The following is a 23,293-nucleotide window of genomic DNA, read 5'->3' on the forward strand; positions in this document are numbered from 1 at the left end:
TGGCATATGAGATTCTTGAATCCTTACAACTCTTTATCACATTAGCAAACATATGCATTGCATATATAACAGTTCCCATATATTCTGGGCAGTAGAAGTATAAAACAAAGACAAATCCGTAACTTTTCAAGTCTATTAAAAAGAGGCACAATAAACAAATGTATAATATAAAATTTCAATTAGTCATATGTACAATAAAGAAAAATAAAAAATCACAAGGGGATTAAGAGTCATAGTGGAAAGGCTGGAGAGGGGCACTCTTTTATCTAGTTAACCAGGACATCTCCATAAGAAGAATGTTGGGAAGTTAAGATGAAGGCTAGGAATTTACCGTGGGATTTGGCAAGATGGAAGCGATGGTCACCTTGAAATAAATGGTGTCAGAGTAATGACGATGAAAGGATGATTGTAGTATGTTAAAAGAAGAATGAATTTCCCAATGCTTCCCTCACTAATTTTCTCCTTATTTTCCCTCCTTATTTTCTTTTCCTGTGTTCTAAATGTTGATGTTCTCCAGAATTTTGTATATGGTGTTTTTGGTACTCTGTATTAGTGGTTCTCATATTTCCGCATGCATGAGAATCACCGGACGACACTGTTAACCAAAATTGTAAGTCTCAACCATCAGTAAGTATGGTTCAATGAGATCTAGAAATACAATCTTTGAAAAGCATCCCCTCTCCCACATAGTAATCTGGATACAAATAATCCAGAGGCTACATTTGGTGAGGCACAGATTAGTCCTGCTAAACCACCTCATTACTATTAGTAGCTTCTTCTAATATCTCTACATTGATAACTTCTTAACTTGTATTTTCAGCTCAGAAAATTAAGAAAAAAATGTATCTATTAGTCTTTACCATGTGCCACCATTTTAACTGTCTTATACCTATCATTATATGTACTTTATCCCACAAACCCTAGTAGGTAGTAACTATATTTAGCCCTATTTCATGAATGAAAAAACTGAGGCAGAGAGAGGTTAAGGTAACTCTTTAAGTGGCAGCTTCAGAATGTGGTTAGACCAAAAATGGCTCTTTTGGGTATCACTTCCTCCTTTGTTTTCCCTGAATATATTGCTCCTTTAATTGTTTTTACCAGATCTGTTATATATTTAGTTACAATACACTATGTCTGGTCATTAACTTGATAGAAATATGATGAAATTAAATGCCAGCATACAATGTATATTTAACTGGCCTCCAAGGAGTAGGGCAGAAAATCAAAGTTATTTCAGTGAAAACTGCCTACAGTCACTGAATTTACATACAGTGGTGAAGGATAAAAAACCTAATTCCACAGAAAGTACTTATCTTTCAGATAAGAACGCATAGTTAATACTAAGTATTATGAAGCTTCTATTAGTTCAGTAGGTTCAAATTCTATAACATAATATAAATGATGACACTTTTACTGTCTCTTAATTTTAGATTTATATATATATATGAACAATAGGCAAAGTGCTATGATTTTTAAAGATAGATAAAATCAATTTAAACACACAAAAATATATACAGAATAATTTGACATTTTACTGTTACCTAAAGACACAAGTTTAATCAAGGTGTACTTTTCTGGATGTTAACACTAAGTTTAAATAAGAGTTTAATACCACTGAAAATCTGTAGTACATCACAAAGGAGACACTGCTGGTCTCCTCTTATTATAATGAGTGTTCTACTCAAGTAATTTTAGTCGGGAAATACATTAATGTTCTTACTTATTACAAACTCCAGTGTCCATAACTTCATATGTGTATTAAAAAAGCAATAACTTTGATTCCAAGTCTTTAATGTAAGCTGTAATGAAAGTATATACTTCAGCAGTTGGCAGAATAAGCAATTAAATACTTCATATTGTATCTCAGTGAGCTGTGCAAAATGTAAAAATGGAAAACTAAATGCAATGTTTGCACACACACAAAAGGAGATGCAATATTATTCCACTGATTGAAAGTAATACCAGAAAACTCTGAAGAAGATGGGTTCTAAACAATACTGCAGATGACAATCCCAGATCATACTTATAAGCATGATGATATGTAAGTAAGTGTTAAACTATTTTCTTCATATCAATTTTAAAAATCCATTGAATTTTTCTTTTATCCCTAGGAGGTATATTCCATTCAGATGATTTAGAGGTTAGCCTAAAAACCCCCAAGTCCCCTAAAATGAGACTTTTTATTAAAAACTGTAATTTGTTATTTTTACCACAGAGGATAAATAAAAAGCTATTGCTGAAAAGGTCTCAGGAGGAAAAATCATGTTAATTTTTTCTCTTAATTTTATAAGAAACAAAATTAGCTAATTTAAAAGCAGAAGGCTGCAACAGATTCTGAAATGTGAAGGGAATAGAAGTGGCCATGTTTTCTTTTTTTTTTTTTCTTGGACTATAAATCTTTTTAACCACTATAATGAGCTCCACTGAAAAGTACCAGGTAAGTGAAAACTAAAACAGGAGGGGAAATGCAACAACTGAATACAAGGCATATATGTGTGTTTATTTCAATTATTTTTATGTAACTCTGTAAGAGACAGATTGATATATCCATTTTATAGGAAACTTCTGTTCATGTTTAGCAACCACAGTGATAGTAAAAATAATAGCTGATGTTAAAAATCCAGGTATTACAGACCCTAAATCATGCACACTAATGATTATTCAACAGAATAAGAAATCATGAAGATGACATTTTCATGGATTAAAATCAAATTGTCTATAATCCCAAATAAAATGTAACACTGATTTTTAAGATGCACTAGTGTTTTAATAACCCCTTTTAGGGGAAAGGAGATAATAAGTAACATGGCATTAAATGAATCTTATTTTTATTTTCTACTAATAATAGCAAACATTTATTCAACTAACTACATAACTTTTCTTCTTTCATTACCACAAATTTGAGTATCAACTTCTTTACATTCAGCAAGAATTCTTCTGAGTAGGTAGGCACTTTTCACATCATATAAATATTTTTCTTATCATACTTTGCTCATGCTATTAACACCTTTAGAAGTGACAGTGTATTTTTTAGATATCCAGATATTTATAAGTTTTTGTCTGCCTTTGGTCTTTGGAATCTTGTATTATTCTTCTTAATTGAATTACGTCTAAATTGAAAGCATCCTGGCGTGGTAGTGGGGCAAATACTTCTTGTTTGAACTCAGTCAATTTCAACTGGTCTTTCTAGTTGTGTTCTAGTGTCTAGCATCTATAGCATTTACTTTTTATGTCCTTGGAACTGTCTTGGCCTTTAGTCACTAGTTCTATTCAGTCTGCATTTTTCTTAGGCAAATCACAAGTTCTTTGAGTCTAACATCATTATCTTTGCCTTTTCTTTTGAAGGGGTGTGGAATTGGTGAATCCTGACAGCTTCCCCAGAAATACAGTAAGGCAAAGAACTAGCCAGGCCCCATTCCTTGAAAATTTGACTCAGTTTGCCCTACTATGCTACTTGAGTGCTCCCCCAAGTGGGACCTAGATCTCAGATCTTCTAGGCAAGTCTTGCTATCTTCCCTAACTACATGTCGGGAAGTGAGCAGGCATCGTTCTTTCCTACTGTGGTGGGTTGTAGATGCCTTTTTTCAGGGAATATAGGCACCCACTCTATTGCCCTTCTTTATCAGGGAATATGGGACCCACTCTATTGCTCTTCTCTCACTTACACTAAAATAATCCTCTTTCCCATGCCTGGAACTCTGTATTTTCATTGGGAATTGCTCCTGATATTTTTATTCCTGACATAAAGCATTTCAGAACTCAACGCTTTTTCTCCCTTAGCCACCTTCTGCTCACTTCTGCCACCATGACCTCTATTAGATTTAAATACTAGGTTTTCAAGGCTACTGTTTTTGCTTGGACTTTATACAATCTATTAAAAGTTCATTTGTCACCTTTCTTGTTTTGTGCAGGTGTGGGTTAGTCTTCCCATTCTTGTGCCATAAACCTTAGCCTTCTCTGTTGTAATTTTAAGTAATGAGAGAAATAAAGAAAATTACAAGAATAGAAAAATGCATTTGTTAATTTGTCAAGTTCTCAACTGACCTTTTCAAAAAGTTTTTAACTTATATAGCAAACTACTTTGAACTTGCATTTAACTTTGAGTATCTTGAAAATAATTCCCTATAGTATTATTTATATTTCTTTTAGCATCAGTTACTGATTATAAAACAAAACAAACACAGCAGCTCTCAGGCAAAGACAGCATTGAATGTGTCCACAGCATCAGTGGGTCTCTCAGTCTTCCATGCAGTTTAGCAAGTTTTCTTCCTTCACCTATCTTAGTGAGTCACTGCTGTCTGAAGAGATTTGAACTGGCTATGCAAGCAGAGTCTCTGGTAAAGCTCACCAGTAAATAAATGAAAGGCCTTGCAAATATACTTCAAGGATTTTTTTAAAGAAAACTAAGCATTAAGCACAGAGAACAAGGTCTTTAGTGACAACCAAGGGAAATATTCTTGCTCAGTGATCACATAAATAGAAGTAATAGAAAAAGTAGAAATTGACGTTGAAAAAACATCAAACCTAAAACTTCCTACATATATGAAGGGTGTTATGACAAAGTTAAATATGTAGTTCCAAAAAAACTATGACACATACAATAAAACAGAACTTTTGAAAAAAGTAAGTTCTTTATTATGCTTTCACAGTAGCCAAAATTGAAGTGAAGATGAAAACAAAGATTGGCATTTTACATAGTCTTTAATATTTAGTACATATTTTATGTGACTTTATGTTCCTAATGTGTCAGTTTAAAGTATATTAAAGAGATATGTGAGAATATTTAAAACATAGCCAATACTTATTGAGTGATTGCTATGTTCTTTTAGTTAATTTAATCCCAAGCAAATCAATGAGATAATTAACTTTAAATTGTTTCTATATTTTTATATTTTAACCCTTTCTATTAAAATGTGTAGAATTATTGTTTCTAAATATAATTCTAGAAAAAATAAAATAAAAATGAAGAGAAAAGAGTAAATAAGGTATCAGAAAACATACAGAATAAATAATGTTCAAATGAATCTTGTTAGCCTTTCTTATTCTTGCCCCTTTGTAATATTTGAAAGGTAATTGCTAACACTTACCTTAGGGAATGATGAATGTTTTTAACTTGCAGAGCATATTTATCATGTTATATTAATATAATTTATTTCCTGTGTTATATAGTTAGCAGTACGTTTAATAATGAATTATAATCATGATTAAGTAAATTATATTGACTAATACTGTTTATATTCATGATTTGGTAGAGTTTAAAAGATTTGACATTTAATGAATAGGACATAAGAAGGTGAAATTTAGATAAATTAAATAATTTTTTATTTTAGTTTCTAAAAGAATAGGTTATTATTATTTAAAATCTAGCACATATATAGGATTCTAGTAACTACAGTTTAATCACCAAAGCATTTCCTTATTATTGGATTTTTTTAAAATGATGAGACTTGCTTTATAATACTTATAATAAATATCATAACAAATATTTTAACACTTAAAAATGAAATGATATTTGAACTTTTGCAAGTTTCCTATCTAAACTTACAGAAGTAAATGTGTTATGTAGTAGAAGTTAATATGAGACATTCTGGCTCATAATAGCCACTTTGGTCACAGTCAGATTAACATACCCTCATCTGTGGGGAAATGAGCCATAGAAAATATAGAAAACATCAATCCTTAAGATACAAGTGACTTTATTAAAAATGTTTTTAAAATAAGCTTATTTAAAGAAAATAATATAAAAATGTATTCACAAAGCAATAGTAATCAAAACAATATTGGACTAGCATAAAAACAGACATACAGACAAATGGAACAGAGAGCCTAGAAATAAACTCAAGCATATACAGTCAACAAATTTTTGACAAGTCCACCAGGAAGACCCAATGAAGAGAGAATAGCCTCTTCAGTAAATAGTGTGGGAAAATGAATATCCAATGCAAAAGAATGAAACTGGCTCTTATCTTACAGCATACACGGATTAACTCAAAATGGATTAAAGATCTTTGCATAAGACCTGAAGCTATATGATCCTAGAAGAAAAAGGGGTGGAAGCTCCTTGATATTGGCTCTGACAAGAATTTTTTGGATATTCAACCAAAGGCATAAGCAGCAAAATAAAAAATAAACAATTGGGACTACATCAAACTAAAAAGCTTCAGTACAACAAAGGGAACAATTAACAAAATGCAAAGCTAGCAATGAACTGTAAAAATCATGTGTGAACCGCATTATCAGATAAAGGTTTAATGTCCAAACTATGTAATTAACTCATGCAGATCGACAGCAAAAAAACAAATAATCTGACCCTGCAAAAATAAGCAAAAGACAAAAGATATTTCTTTAAAGAAGTAAAATGGTCAACAGGTAGATGAAAAGGTGCTCAATATTACTAATCATCATAAAAATGGAAATCAAAACCAAAATGAAATATCATCTTACATCTGTTGGCATAACTATTATAACAAAGATGAGATAAGAAGTATTGGCAAGGGTTTGGAGATAAAGGAAACTTCTACACTATTAATGGGTACGTAGACTGGTTCAGCCATTGTGAAAAACAGTATGAAGCGTCCTTAAAAAGTTAAAAATCGAACTACCATATGACCCAGAAATCTCTTTTCTAGATACCTACCCAGAAGGAATCACCAACTTACAAAGACAACTGCACACCCAGGTTTATTGCAGCATTATGCACAATAGCCAAGATATGGAAACAACATCAATGTCCATGAATGAATGAATGGATAAAGAAATTGCAGATTACACAATTGAATATTACTCAGCTTAAAAAAAAACAAGGTACCGCTATTTGCAACAGCAGGACGGACCTAGAAGAATTAAGCTAAGTAAAATAAAGCAGACCCAGAAAGAAATAGAGTGCACAATATCACTTATATGTGGAATCTAAAACAAAACAAAACAAAACAAAAACTCACATACACAAAAATAGAACATGGAAAAGTGGCTACCAGGGGTGTAAGTGTGAGGAAAATTGAGAGATGAAGGCCAAAGGGTACAACGTTCAGTTATGTAGGATAAATAAGGATAGAGATTTATCACAGAACATAAGGACCACAGTTAATAGTATTACATAGTATAAATTTGCTAAGAGAGTCAATTTTAGGTACTCGTACCACATACACCCACATATGGACAAACAAAAGAGAACTATGTAAGATAATGAATATGTTGATTTGCAAGACTGTAGTAATCATTTTATTATGTATATTTATGTCAAAACATCATGTTGTATACCTTAAAAATGTACAGTTAAAAAATAGAAATTTAAAAATTATTGACAGTACATTCACATTTTAATACTACAAATTTCTAAAAACAACTTTGACAACTACATTATTCTTTACATAGGAATTAAAAAATGTAATCAAAGAGATTGAGCTATTTTAAACATTATCTTCTGTGTTTTTAGTACAAATTGTACTGTCAGTCTCCCTTAAATTCACTGTGATTTCCGTCAGTAGGGTGCCTAAATATGAAATTTATAATGTCACCATGGATATTTTATACATTTTTTTAGACTTCTATATATATATGTCCCTTAATTCCACCACCAGACATCAGAAAGGCTGGCCCCTTTAATGGCACATTTGATTCATTTTCCACAATTTTCAGAATTGCAGTTTGGGGTGACAGTTGAGACTACTCAACTAAAGTATTTTTGTTTACTAAGAAAAACAAAAAAGTAGTAACTATAATATTTTTGAGGACTCACTATTGCCAGATATTTTGCTAAATATTTTACACATTATTTTAATTTAAATCTTATAAAAATCTATTGAGGTTAGTATTATTATCTTTATTTCCTCAGTTGAAGAAGTGGATTAAACCAATAAACTTTCCCAGGTCATACAGTTGCTAAGAAGCAGAAGATAATATAGAATTATTACCCAATATTATCCAATTTCAAGGCTACTCTCTTAATCACTATTCTCCATTTCTTCTTCTTATATCAAATGTGTTGCTTTCACAGGTTTTCCTGACAAATATGCGCTGTATTTACATTCCCTTAGAAATTTATAAATTTTTTTTTCACCATTGGAAATGCCTAATTATGTTGAACTCAATTACATAGCAAGGGGCGACAGAGGAAGATAATAAATCTAGCTTTTATCTTTAGGACAAAGGTTAGTCATACAAAAAGCTTTTGATTTTGTGAGACATGACAGTTAAAGTGAATTCGGATTCCGCTTTCCATTTTATTTAGAGACTCCAGTGAATGTGTGCTTTGGTTGTGCTGAGTTTGTACTCCGAACTGTTACATAAATCATCAAATGACAGGGTATTTCATACTGCCTCAGGAAAGAATTTATATGTATTACTGACATATCCCCCTACCATGTATTTATTACTTCCATCTGTTAAAGCAAAACAACATTGAAAACCACCCAAGAGACCATCTGTAACAGTAAAAATAATCATTCTTTAGCAGGTTCCGATAAATTATTATGAAAGAAAAACTTGCTTCCTATCAAGTTTGGAAAAAAACACATTCTAATTATTTTCTTGTCATGCTTGGATCAGCAGGTGAAAGGACACCTCAACCTAAAAATTCATTTGTTATAGATTTCAACCCTGATAAATTGGAATTAAGCAGCTCAGTCAGCATCTTTCTTCATCAGGTATGTTTTCTAAGGACTACTAAAAAAATTTCTAGGAGGTAGGAATAAATTAATAATTAGGGATTAATTTTTTAAGTTTTTATTCATCTTGGTATCAGATATGGTTTGGTTGTGTCCCCACCCAAATTTCATCTTGAATTGTAGTTCTCATAATCTTCACGTGGTGTGGGAGGAACCCAGTGGGAGGTAATTGAATCGGGGGGCAGTTACCCCCATACTGCTGTTCTCCTGATAGTGAGTGAGTTCTGACAAGATCTGATGGTTTTATAAAAGGCTTTTACCCCTTTGCAAGGCACTTTTCTCCTTTATAAATTACCCAGTCTCAGGTATTTCCTCATAGAAGCATGTGAATGGACTAACACAGTATCTATTTTCTATAAGGGGAATCATAATCACTTCCTTCAATTATTTTTAAGAATAACTAGGTTGGCCAGGCAAGGTGGCTCATGCCTGTAATCCCAGCACTTTGGGAGGCCGAGGCGGGTGCGTCACCTGAGGTCAGGAGTTCAAGATCACCCAGGCCAATATGGTGAAACCCCGTCTCTATTAAAATACAAAAATTAGCCTGGCATGGTGACGGGTGCCTGCAATCCCAGCTACTCGGGAGGCTGATGCAGGAGAATTAGCTTGAACCCGGGAGGCGGAGGTTGCAGTGAGCCGAGATTGCGCCACTGCACTCCAGCCTGGCCGACAGAGCGAGACCCCATCTCAAAAAAAAAAAAAAAGAATAGGTATATTTCAATAAACTTACAGGATATTTTAGTACTGCTGTGTTCTGGATTTATTACTAATAGTCTTATATTTTGATTCTGCAGTGCCGCTTGTCCCTTCTGTGTGTCGTTGATAACTTCCTTTAATAGTCTTTCAAGTGAAGTTCTTGGCTTCTGGTGAGTACCGATTACTGTCCATAGTACGTATTGCAACTAAAGTTCAATCTTACTCCCCTGCTTAAACTATTTGAGTAATTGCTCTTTTGTAAAATTATTTATAGTAATAGGTATTATACCACTTTGATTCACTTTAACTGGGTTAAAATGTATAGTGTCATCATGGATATTTTCTAAGTTTTGTTAGGCTATTTTAGCTTGATATCACTTAAATATCCATTTGGGCAGTCATTTTGGTTAAAATATTTTCATAGACTTTACACAGTAGAGCATATTGATACATATATTTAAACATACTGATGTACTGTAGCTTTAATTCAATTATTGACAATGATAAAACAATTTAATTCTCAAAGTGTCCTAAAATTATAGACATAGAACAAAAGTAAGAAAAACAGGCAATGCTTCTTGTTGTGAATACTCATACAAATGTATAAATAGAGATTAGCATCACTTACTACGCTTTGGATTTAAAATGTCAGTAATAGTTTCTTCTCATAGAAATTGTACAACATTAACTGATACATTTATTCATTCATTTAAAATCATCTAACTTATGTTGGCATGATAAAAGTAATGAAGGACCAAGCAGAGTAAGCTCTTTTTATATTATATATTATATATTTGATATTTGTAATCCCAATTTTAATATGAGCATTAAAATTGGGAGTGTAAGGTAGAACAGACATGAGCATGAGGATGTTATCTAAAGCATATTCAAACATAATTTAATATAATTTTAAGCTCTCTATACATTTTACCTGAGTCTTAGAAAATTCAAAATTTAAAATTACCTGAAATGAAATATTGTTTTTAGTGATTTTATGGCCAATGAAACATAATAACTTTTTCTTAATGAATATATAGGACATTATGACAAGAAATGCTACTTGCTAATCTTTTCCCAGTCCACTTACTCATTAACAATTTTTAGCAGTGCTGTATTTCTGAGCATTCCTCTAAATTAGGTGTGGTCATATGACCTAGTCCTGGCCAATGACATGTAAGTGGAGGTGCTGTGTGAGGCCTCTACATCTTTTCAGTAGTAACTATTGAAATAGTGATATATCCAGTAGGGTTCTTAAACATGCCTCCCAAATGGCACAAAGTAAATTGATAATTGAACCAACCAATGACAATTTAGAATACATATTTTAAATGTTTTTCAGAAAGCCCTAATGTGATATCCATATTTATTCCTATATGAAATCCATATTTAGATTATTGTTCTTACTAACATACTTACATTTACTAAGCATCTAATCTAGTATCACTCTCCACTGAAATATGCCTGTTTAAATATTATTTTAACTTAATATCATCTTCATATTTGTACTGTATATTCCTGTCAGTTTCTAGAAAAATGCTTTTTAATCATCAAAGATTTCTTAATGCATTGCTTTAGGAAATTAACAGTCGGAGAGACACTCAATGTCTTATACGAAGATGTACATTAAGGTCATTTGATATTTTGAATGGCAAATAACTACAACATTCTATTTTAATGGAAAATGTTGCACAATATCATAGATTGATTCAGTCACTGAAAGCCATCTGTTGAGAGCCTATTAAACAAATTAGACAGTCTTTGTTCTCCTTATATGTTAAAGTGTAACCTATACTTGCCTCATTGAGTTATTCTGAGGATTAGAAGAATTAATATATATAAAGCCCTTAAAAATGTTTAACAGAAAGTAAGCATTATATAAGTGTTAGCTAATGAAACAACATCTTCTATTCTTACTACCATTATGATTAAAATTACTTGGTTGCAATTGGTACGTGTGCAGAAAGAATGCAGTGAGCAATTAATTTAATTATCACTCAAAATATATAATAATAATCTGGGAGCATATAATATGAAAAACATGGAGATATGACCTTGCTTAGGAATAGTAATAATCTTTATCTATTTTTGGAAATTGGAAAATTCACCAATATAAATGATAGATAGATCCTAATTTAAAAGTAAACAATGAAACTATAAAGTGTTACAAGTAAATATTTGAGAATGTTTTTAGATCTTTGAGTGCACTATGTTTTCTAAGAGGATCTGAAATTCAGAGACCACACAATGGAAATATTGCGTAAAAATGTAAAAATATGAAAAATAAAAATAAATAAATGAAAAGATAAATGCATGGAGGACTATTTCCAAAACATATCACATAATCTTTCTTAATATATACAGGGTCTGTATAATCAATAAGAAAATATTAGCAATTAAAAATATAAAATATAAATGGAAAACAATTTGGAGGTCAAGAGTTTATTTTGGAAGATAATCTGGTAATTTCTCTGGTAAGAAATTGAAGTTAGTGATGGTGGTAGATACGAATAAGGGTTGAAGGATTTGAAGACTATTGAAAAATAAAATTGGTAGAAATTATTGATGAATTGGATATAGAGAATAAAATAGAGAAAGGTGTCAAGGTACATTTTCTTGCTGGCTTGAGCAATGGGACAGATAATGGCCATTCAGTCTAATGGAGATCACAAAAGGAGGACAAGGTTTGAGACAGAATAGGTTAGAATATAGAAGCATTAAGTTTGAGAGGCCACTGAGGTATGCAAGTACAGGTTTTTCAAATAAAGAGGTCTAGGGAGGTAACATTAAAACTCTGACAACTTCATTCATCAACATGTTCTTTGGTACTTGACAAATAATTTGAAGTATTATGGCAATCACATATTGTGTATTGGCTCCTTTAAAGAAAACAACCAAAGAAAGGAAGTTAGGGAAAAAAGAGATTTATTTACTCCAGGACAAGACTACAAGACTAGATAGGACGTGAGGTTTGCAGGAAAATGAAATATTTCATTAAGGTCAGACAACTGACTAAGAACAAAGGGTGTCAATCTTTTCAATCATATAGATGGCATCAACAAAAATAATGAAACAGTATAAAATATTAGCTTAGGATAAGCAAATAAATTATTTAATTGTCCACACTGCAGTTCTCAATTAAAAAATAAACAAACAAACAAAAAACTAACAGAATCTGTGCCTCTCCCCAAACTCAACCTTGGAGACACCATAAAATTAGAGGGAGATTTCTGAACCTAAGGGGAAAATTGCAGCCCCTAATGGAAAGGGGATTATGTCACAAACAGGAAATAGGGTGGCATATTATATTTTATTTCTTTTGTCCCACACCACATCATTTTTATAAGTCTGTCATTACTGAAGATTTTTCCTCTGAGAAAACAAAAATTAATCATTCCAGGTAATAGGTCAGGAGTAGATAAAATTTGTACCAAACTGGCAACCTCAGTATTTTCTCTCCTCCCCACCCTTTTTTCCCCAAAATGATTACATGTGAAGGAGCCTTTTCAAAGCAGAAGTACAAGAAATTTCCCTGAGAGCTATAATAATGTATGGAGAGGAGTCAAGTCCAGTCTGCAATGCCAAAGGCTATGCTCTGAGATGAATCATTTGTACCATTCACTTTCTGTTTGATTCTCGAACTCAGGTGGTTAGAAAGAAGTTACGATTTGAGTTTTAGCTTATCTCACAGAAATATATTACTGCCCAAGACAATTGACATGGGCAAAAGACTCTATGCTCACCAAAAGAATATGCACTCACCAAGAATATGGGGCTCACAGAAAAGCTCAACCACGATAAATAATGATAGAAAAAAAAAAAAACCTAGACCAGCTGAGGATGCAATTAATGTTAATTTTTAAACCCAAATGTAAGATAAAAATTTTAAATTAACAAAACTATTCTCAAGGAAACAGAAGTGATATTGTAAGTTGTTACTTGGCAAAAATATAGCTTTAACACCTTTGAGAAATACTGGGTACTGCAATACTAATTGCAATAAAGAACCCAACAGATAGGCTGAATTGCAAAATAGATCTAACTTAAGAGAAGGTTTTGAACCAGATTATGTCAAACAATGCTCTCAGAAGGCATCAAGAGAGTATCAGTATGGTTTAAAAATTATAAAAGAAGTCAAGAAATATGTAGGAAAGAAATGTGTCAATATCCATATATACTTAGAAAAGAAAAAAATAAACTTAAAGTAGTCACTACTTGAAAATACAATGGTACAATTTTCTAGGATATTACCTCATATTTTTTAAAAGTGGGCAAAAGACATGCACAGACATTTCTCTGAAGAAGATATACAGATGGAAAATAAACATCTGAAATATCATTGGCCATTAGAGAAATACAAATTAAGACTAAATATTATATGACTACACACCTATCAGGATGGCTGAGATGAAAATAGTGAAAACAACAAATCCTGATAAGCATATACAGAAAGTGACTCACTCATGTATTTCTGGTGGGAATGTAAAGAATAAAACCACTTCATAAAATAGTTTGGCAGTTTCTTTAAAACTAAAAATGGACTTACTACACCACTCAGCAACTGCATTGTTGGGCATTTATCCCAGTAAAACAAGTATTTATTTTCACAGAGGAACTTGTACATGAATGCTTGTAGTACCTTTATTGTTAATAGCTAAAAACTTGAACCACCCAAATGTATTTTAAAGAAAGAATTATTAAACAAACTGTAGGACATCCATACCATTAGAATACTACTCAACCATGGAAAGAGTGAACTACTGATACATCAACAAGTTGGATAAATCTCAAGGAAATTACACTAAATAGAAAAGTTAATTTCAAACAAATAAGTATTGCATAATTCCATTTATGTAACAACTGTGAAATAATACAATTATAGAGATGAGGAGGATATTAGTGGTTTCCAGGGATAAGCGTAGATTTATTAAAAGAGTAAGATGAGGGAGTCTTATGGTGATGATACAGTTGAGTATCTTGTTTGCGTTATGGTTACACAAAGCTACACACATGCAAACACACATACACAAACAAATGAGTACATGCATGTACAATGGATGAACTCTGATTAAATTTCATGGATTGTACCAATGCCAGTTTCTTGGTTTTCATAACGTACTTATGTTTGTGTAGGATTCTGGCTTGAAGTGGGCATAGTGTGGGAGGGTTTCATGGAACTTTCCTGTACATTTCTATGTAACTTCCTGTGAATATGTAATTATTTCAGAATAAATGTTTTTTACAAAGAAAAAAAATACACTGCTTATTGAAAAGGCTTTTAAAGTACTGAAGGGGATATGTAAAGGTGAGAAAAAGATACACAAATGACACACATGAATACTTACACACAAGCTTGTTATAGTAAATTTTAAGAATATCAAAGAAATAGAAAATATTGGAAAATCTAATAAGCATGAGTATTCAAGCACAAAGGATGGAAAATCGGATTCGCATGCTTCTTCCTAGCATCTTGCATACAAGAGACAATGGAGCAATATTAAAGGAGAAGAAAATCAAACCTAGAATAAATATTCAGCGAAACTATCCCACATGTATTTATTCATTTATTCAGTAAATACTTACTGTACAACCACTATGTGCCAAATAGTACCAGGCACTGAGGATAATGCAGAAAATAAAATGAGAAAAATATCTTATTCCATGTTTTTATGCAATTGTAAAAGCAATTTAATTAACCTATAATGCTCTCCACATTTCTCAACCACTCTGGAAAGCCTTGTTCAAACCTTTTCCTTTCCCTTAATAACCGATGCTCACTGCTAAGGCTTAAGGATGGTGAGCTGAGCCTGTGACCAAAACTGAGCATTCTCTGAACCATATTGCCATGGCAATCTTAATTGAAAAGCTATGGCCGCCGGGCGCGGTGGCTCACGCCTGTAATCCCAGCACTTTGGGAGGCCAAGGCGGACAGATCACAAGGTCAGGAGATCAAGACCCTCCTGGCTAACCCGGTGAAACCCCGTCTCCACCAAAAATACAAAAAATTATCTGGGTGTGGTAGCGGTCGCCTGTAGTCCCAGCTACTCCGGAGGCTGAGGCACGAGAATGGCGTGAACCCGGGAGGCGGAGCTTGCAGTGAGCGGGGACCCTGCCACTGCCCTCCAACCTGGGCGACAGAGCGAGACTCGTCTCACAAAAAAAAAAAAAAAAAAAAAAAAAAAAGAAGAAGAAGAAGAAAAGAAAAGCTATGGCCAAGTCTGAAAGGAGACTCAGAAAGGAGAACTGTGGCTTGTGTGGAGATCTTAATTATTCATCACCATGAAGAATATTGCTTGGGAATAAGGATGACTTTTAAGCAATTACTTCATAAGGTATATCCAGATGCCACTAGGTTTAAATGCAGTTGTCACCGATGAACCCCTCTTTCTTGTTCCCTCCCTTTTAGGGATATAAAAGCATGACTGATTATTTGCCCTCATTTTCTCCTTGTTTTACAAGAAAGAGTTTTATGCAAACCATATGCCGCTGTAGAATAAGTGTAAATGTCTTTATATAAATACGTCTATTTTTAGTTTAGTTGGTTTTTTTTTCAATAGTAGCACCATGACCTCAATTTTGAAAGTGTTTGCATTTAAATTGTTATTACTATTTTTGTTTACTTCCCAATGTTAACATAAGTGGTAATTAGTGGAACTGGATATTTGCCTCAGAGCTCTTTTCAAAATAAATAAAACTTTGCATATGTATGGAACCCACATTCTATCTTTTCTTAAACCTGTCTCCTCCCTCCCTTACTACAGGGAAGAACTATATACAGTAGGTACCTTTTTTCTTTTCCCAAATATGGTTATATACCTTTCCAGCATATATTTGAATACACAGAAATTATACTCTTTGAAGAATAAAAATCTTATTTCCTTCCAAAATATTTGCTTTCTTTTCTATGCTAAGAGAAATTTTCTATAACTAAGGTTTTGTTTTGTTTTTTAAGCAACTGAAATAAGGTAAGCATAGCATTGTATTGACGCTGAATGTATATAATACAAGGACTACAATGAGGTCCTTCCCACTATTTGTCTACTTTTATTGCTTCATATATGGCCATGATATTTTCACACTCTCAATTAATAATGTCTAAGAATCTGCTTTATGTTCAAGGTAATGCCATCTAGAATTTTATGGTAGAGAATATAAGCATTTTCTGAAGATTTACACTACTTAATGTGACAATGCTTCATTTGCTATAATTTCTAAGGCACCAGGAATACACAGACCTAGTTAAATATACAGATTAATCAGTGTTTCTTTTCTTTATTTTATAACCTAGTGATAGATGCAGAAGGCAAACAAGGGGGAGGGCCCCAGAGAATCTCCCACCACCCTACACACTGCAAGAATGGGTTGGAGCCACGGGAAGTTTGAGCCATGTGCAGCAGGGAGGAGCCTCGCCTCTTCAGTTCCTGTGCTGTGGCCTGTTATTCCATCTGTGAGATGGGAGCGCTGGCAGGAACCCCTCTCATTTTGCTAAGAGTTTTCTGTTGTTGTTGTTTTGTTTTTTCCTTTTCGTCCAATAAATTCCGTTCCCGTCACCTTTCAATGTGTCTGCATGCCTAACTTTTCCTGGTTGTGACACAAGAACCCAGATTTAGCTGAACTAAGGAACAGAAATTCTGCAACAATAATCTCCCTTTTAGAATATATGTTAACAGAAAGGGTTATGGAGTCATGTCATGTCAAGAAACACATTCTTTTAATTTTATTGTTAGGGCAGAATTAGTCTAGTGTAACCTGTATAGGTAAGAATGTAAGAATGACAGTTACTTATATACCTTGACTTTTTCTTACCTCAAAACAATAAATTTTATTTGGATGATTTAGAAGTCTTATGTTAGAATCTTAATCAAAATATCTAATCCTATACTTGACTTCAGAGAATGTCATTCTATTTCAAATAGATGAAAGCATTTCCCCTTTTCATCTTTATTACAGAGCCATTGCTCTATAATTAATTATTATATTTCTATTTATTATTGATCATCAATATAATTTAATTTTTCTCCAAAAATTCCAGTTGAAGTTAATATTAGTCTAATACATATGCTGGTTACATTATTTGTAATATGTGGCATACTGGAATGCCTGTTTTACTCTATGGCAAAAAGTTCCTACTTTATCTTGGTTTGTGGCTTTGCCCATTTACTGAACATGACTGTGTGATTTATTATGATAGCCTGGTTTCCAAGCAACAGTTTTTTCAAGTTGAAATAAAATCTAATACCTTAATATATAACAATGTATTCATGCTTTCTGTGTGTTCATCAAATTTGAACTGTCAAATCCAGATCATACTATGAAATTATCATCTAAAAAGGAAGAAGATTTTTAAACCATGTTGAATCAATTAGAATTGCTTTATAAACAAGGGTGTTTTCAATGTATCCATTTGTTACTGAAAGGAAGACATATAAAAATGGCCAATTTTGGGCCAGGCATGGTGGCTCACACCTGTAATCTCAGCACTTTGGGAGGCCGAGGCAGGTGGATCACTTGAGGTTAGGAGTTCAAGACTAGCCTGGCCAACATGGTGAAAACCCATCTCTACTATAAATATAAAAAATTAAAAATTAGCTGGGCCTGGTGGCATGTGCCTGTAATCTCAGCTACTCAGGAGGTTGAGGCAGGAGAATCGCAGGAACTCAGAATGCAGAGGTTGCAGTGAACCAAGATCTGCCTGCAAGAGAGAGGGAGACTCCATCTCAAAAAGGAAAAAAAAAGCCAATTTTATTTTAAATATTTGATTAAGAAATTACAATTTGTAAACAACAGGTGCTGGAGAGGATGTGGAGAAATAGGAACACTTTTACACTGTCGGTGGGTCTGTAAACTAGTTCAACCATTGTGGAAAACAGTGTGGCGATTCCTCAAGGAGCTAGAACTAGAAATACCATTTGACCCAGCCATCCCATTACTGGGGATATACCCAAAGGATTATAAGTCATGCTGCTATAAAGACACATGCACATGTATGTTTATTGCGGCACTATTCACAATAGCAAAGACTTGGAATCAACCCAAATGTCCATCAGTGACAGACTGGATTAAGAAAATGTGGCACATATACACCACAGAATACTATGCAGCCATAAAAAAGGATGAGTTCGTGTCCTTTGTAGGGACATGGAAGCAGCTGGAAACCATCATTCTCAGCAAACTATCGCAGAACAGAAAACCAAATACCACATGTTCTCACTCATAGGTGGGAATTGAACAATGCGATCACTTGGACATGGGAAGGGGAATATCACACACTGGGTCCTATTGTGGGGAGGGGCAGGGGGGGAGGGATAGCATTAGGAGATATACCTAATGTAAATGACGAGTTAATGGGTGCAGCACACCAACTTGGCACATATGTAACAAACCTGCACATTGTGCTCATGTACTCTAGAACTTAAAGTATAATAATAATAAAAAGAAATTACAATTTGTATGGTCATTATTAAGAAATTACAATTCGTATGGCCATTATTATCGATACTGGCATTAATAGCAGAAGTGCTAATTAGGAAAATTGGGTCAAAATTGGATCTAATCTACAAAAGAATATGTAGCTATTCAGAGCTTTGAAGAGGCTAAGTACTTTTATGTGCCTAATACACTCCACCTGTGAGCAACCCAAAAAGGGTTGCTCATTACTTGTGATTGTTCAAATGTACTAAGAATGTTTGAGAAAATTCATACCAAAGTCATTTATTTTTATCAAACATTTTTATGTCTGTACCACACAAGCTAATGTGTTTCAGTGTTCATAGCCACATGTTTACATTTAAAGAGTAGAGGCCCATAAATAATGAAAACTTATATAGTTCTTAATCCTTAAATTCCTAAGATGAACCTTCACTAGAAACTCCGAACTCAGGTGAGTTCTCTTTTGACATATCCAACTTCAGGCTCTCAACATCCTTGTTTCTTAGAAAATTCACACTTGTTCCATTAGAAAGCTACCTCCAGTTTCTGAAGTTGTATTATCAGGATAGTCTATGTGGAACCAATGGAAATAAATGGGAATCTCTGTAACTATGAGAAAGGATATGGAAGTCACATTCTATCAAAACAAAAGTAATGGAACATGCAGGGACAGCCCTATTCAAACCAGACAACCAGGCAAATTTTTAATGTTGCACAAGACTCTTCTCTGTACCTAGATGATTATCTTTTATTTCATTTCATTCTCACAATATCATTATTAAGTTCCCAGAAGATAACTTAAGTCTTTAAAGTGAGTCCTGGAAAACTCGTTTCATACAAGAGGAGATGTGGACAGAAAGTATTTCAGATAGTCAATGAAATTTGTAATGGTGCAATTTTAAGGTCAGAAAAGGCTATTTTCAAGTAGTTGAGACTTATTGAAACCTATGACAAAATAAGTACTAACCACTGCAGGAGCACAAGTAAAACAATTTCTTTCTTTTTTTTTTTTTTTCTCTTGGCAAGTGTATTCATTATGCTTCCAAATTCCATTTTACAATTTTATTTAAGTCATTTTGAGATTGCATGCAAACTATCCCATACATAACTGTTGATACCAATTTGTGGTATTATGCATATGCACAGTAAACAATGCACATATTGAAATACATGCGAATGCAAGCAGATTGAAAAAGACTATGTAATGTTTCTTAAATCTTAAAATTTATCAAGTTATTATCTGGGTATCCAATATGTTACTAAAATATTGTAAAAGAGTTACTATATTGCTAGATGCTTTGAGCATCAATATGACTGATGATCTACATGACTGAAAAAATGAAATATTCATAGGCATAAAGTTCAATTCATGATGACAAAAAGAAAAAAAATCATGTTCGTTGAATTCTTTGAAAATTAGATAACTAAAACAAACAAAAAACCCCACAAATCTCCTCTTTGGTGAGCAGCCATAGTTAATCTTTGTTGGAAGTAGTAAAAGTTACCAAATTAAACATAAATCCCTGAGGGTCAACAGGCATATAGTGGGCACTGAAAATATGCATAGTTGTATAGATAAAGTTGTTGAAAATTGAAATAGAAATATTGTGTTATATTAATAGAATTTATAAAATTTTCAAAACTTACAATGGCATGTTGTCATTCTATAAAAGAGTCATCAATAATTTATGCATAGTATATAATTAGTATTAATATTATACAGTTAGTATTGATATTGCATATTAAGCCACTCTGTGCTAGATACTGTACTACAGAATAAGCAGGGAGAGAGGGAGATGTACTTCAGAAAGGAATGACATTTTTCTTGCTTTTGAAATGATTTCATTCATTTATCTGTACAATATATACCCCCAAAATGAGTGCATAAGCTTACTTTGCTTAAAATGAGATGTGTCCTTAAAATAATAATAATAATGATAATTTTACTGAGAGTTTACTGTGTGCTACTAAATTCATAGTCCTAAAATATTTAAAATATGAAGTAATAGTTGGGACCAGAATTATCGTACTTTATTTTTGCGAGTAAATAGGTGCCTAGGACATGCTAAATAAACCTGGATATTGATAGAAACACTGAGCCTTGTCATTTCCTTGTTTTATAAAATAAAACCTATCATGGCACTTTCTAGTAAAACCATTAATTAAAAAATATGATTACACACATGTTCTGTTTAAAATTTGGTAAGACTTCACAGTTCTATTGCTGATACAAATTGGAGCATATATTTACTTGCCATCTGTTAGCTAGAACTTTGTACTTTATAACAAACAATAGGTTAATGTATCTTTTATAATACAACAACTCTATGAAGGGAGATAATTTTCTTTGTTTGGATCACTGTAATATTCCCACAGTCTAGACTAGTATTTATTAAAACGATGTATAACCATAGTAGAGTCAATTACTCAACAGAGAGATGTGTCTTTCTGGATCAGAAGGAAATCATTTTGCCCACCCTGACAAAATGTGCCAATACACAGATTAATTACCAATGGACTCCCATTAAGCAATCTCAATTACAACATTGCATTCTTCGCTTACTTTTTTTTTTTTTTTTTTTTGAGACGGAGTCTTGCTCTGTCACCCAGAGTGGAGTGCAGTGGCATGAACTCAGCTCACTGCAACCTCTGCCTCACAGATTCAAGCAATTCTCCTGCCTCACCCTCCCAAGCAGCTGGGATTACAGGCCCATGCCACCATGCCTGGCTAATTTTTGTATTTTTGGTAGAGACTGGGGTTTTACCATGTTGGCCAGGCTGGTCTTGAACTCCTGACCCCAGGTGATCCTCCTGCCTCGGCCTCCCAAAGTGCTGGGGTTACAGGCGTGAGCCACTGCACCCGGCCTGCTTGTCTTGCTTTCTGGCAAATCATTTGTGGATTTTGCATTTTCATCTCCCACTAACAAGTGTTCTATTGGTCCTCTCATTCCAACAATTTGAGAATATCTGCTGATCACTCTTCTAATCTGCAAAATGTCAATCCTCTCCTCTTGACCTCTATATTATTCTAATGATTAGATTCACACTACATTTTTTAATTTAGACCTCTATTATTCTCATAATATACCACTGTAAATTTTGTCCAAGAGACTTTTGATGATATAGTGCCTACAGAAATAGATATTATATATATGTATTTGATTTACATATGTATAATTTACTGAGGCTTTTATTTTCCTATGACGTACTTATGTGCTGCTCTCATTTCTTAGCTGAATTATTTTGTGACACCTTTTTTCATATCATTTATGTCTCTATTCAAATGCCAACTCCTTAGAGAGGCATTCCGTGACCACACTATCTTATACAATAGCAATGCCACTCTTTTTCCATTATCTGATTGTCTTCTACCCCTCAAAAAAAAATTATTAGTACCTGATATCACAGTAGCTGTTTATTTGTGTACAGTATTTGTATTTCTCCTAAATAAAAAGGAAAGTTTCACAAAGTAGGAATTTTTCCTGAGTACATAGTTAAGGTTGTTTCTGTCTTCTCATTAGTGCAGAATGAGAGGCACATCTTTGTCCTGGGAATTAGAATATTATATACCAATTTAAAGGCAACAAAAAGAGTTTTAGGCACCATTGTGTTACATTGATATAAGTCCCCACAAAGAGACAATAACTGTCACACATATCATCACACATCAGAAATAAAACAAAAATGATCCTTAAAATTACAATTTCTGGTGCTTATTATAAAATATGAACTAACAATTTGGAGTGGTGTAAACCTCTTTCAAAATTTCAGAGGCTTAAAATGTAAAACAAAAGCTATTTGCTAGAGTAGGCTGACTGAAAGGGGATGGAAAGAGCTAAAACTCTAGCTCTTGATTTCCTAGTACTTTATATGCTGACTGGAACAACTCTTCCCTTGAAAATTTTATCTTCTGCCACTTCTCTCTTAGCTTTTGTGACACTCTAACCCTGATCAATTCTTTGGAACTATTTAGGATTATTCTATCCTATTTAAAAATTGTGATTATTGAAATAGAAAATTCACAATAATTATTTAAGCAAGCATGAAAATGCAGTATTGATTGAAACATTTAGGAGTCTTAACCACTTATAAAGCAGGGCTAATTGCCTCCATGACAATGCCTCCTAGGTCCTCATAAGTTCTTGTTCGTTAAGAGTTTGCTGTGCCAAGTGATCTGTCTTGTAAATTGTCCACAGGTTTTTACATATCCCCCAGACATAACACATCCTCAAAATACATAGATTTAAACCGTATTCCAGCTCCGAAGATTTTTAGATTTTTAATTTCTTATTCCTGAACATAATTTTTTTATTTATTTATTTATTTTTTTTTTTGAGACGGAGTCTCGCTCTGCCGCCCAGGCTGGAGTGCAGTGGCCGGATCTCAGCTCACTGCAAGCTCCGCCTCCCGGGTTTACGCCATTCTCCTGCCTCAGCCTCCCGAGTAGCTGGGACTACAGGCGCCCGCCACCTCGTCCGGCTAGTTTTTTGTATTTTTTAGTAGAG

At 33.4% G+C, this 23,293-nt stretch overlaps 1 protein-coding gene and 1 long non-coding RNA gene across 10 annotated transcripts in view; one reads left to right on the forward strand and one right to left on the reverse strand.

The window, feature by feature from the left end:
• Positions 1–21,500, forward strand: part of LOC123574700 (uncharacterized) — a 59,178-nt gene extending 37,678 nt beyond the window's left edge. For both annotated transcript variants that reach the window (XR_006699886.3, XR_010588465.2), the window contains exons 2-4: positions 8,548–8,645; positions 9,461–9,532; positions 16,648–21,500. This is a non-coding gene — a long non-coding RNA (uncharacterized lncRNA). The remainder of the gene's footprint in view (positions 1–8,547; positions 8,646–9,460; positions 9,533–16,647) is intronic.
• Positions 1–23,293, reverse strand: part of MDGA2 (MAM domain containing glycosylphosphatidylinositol anchor 2) — an 841,756-nt gene that overhangs the window by 53,969 nt on the left and 764,494 nt on the right. The window lies entirely within an intron of this gene.

Source organism: Macaca fascicularis, chromosome 7, assembly GCF_037993035.2.
Source record: "Macaca fascicularis isolate 582-1 chromosome 7, T2T-MFA8v1.1".
Taxonomy (NCBI): Eukaryota; Metazoa; Chordata; class Mammalia; order Primates; family Cercopithecidae; genus Macaca; species Macaca fascicularis.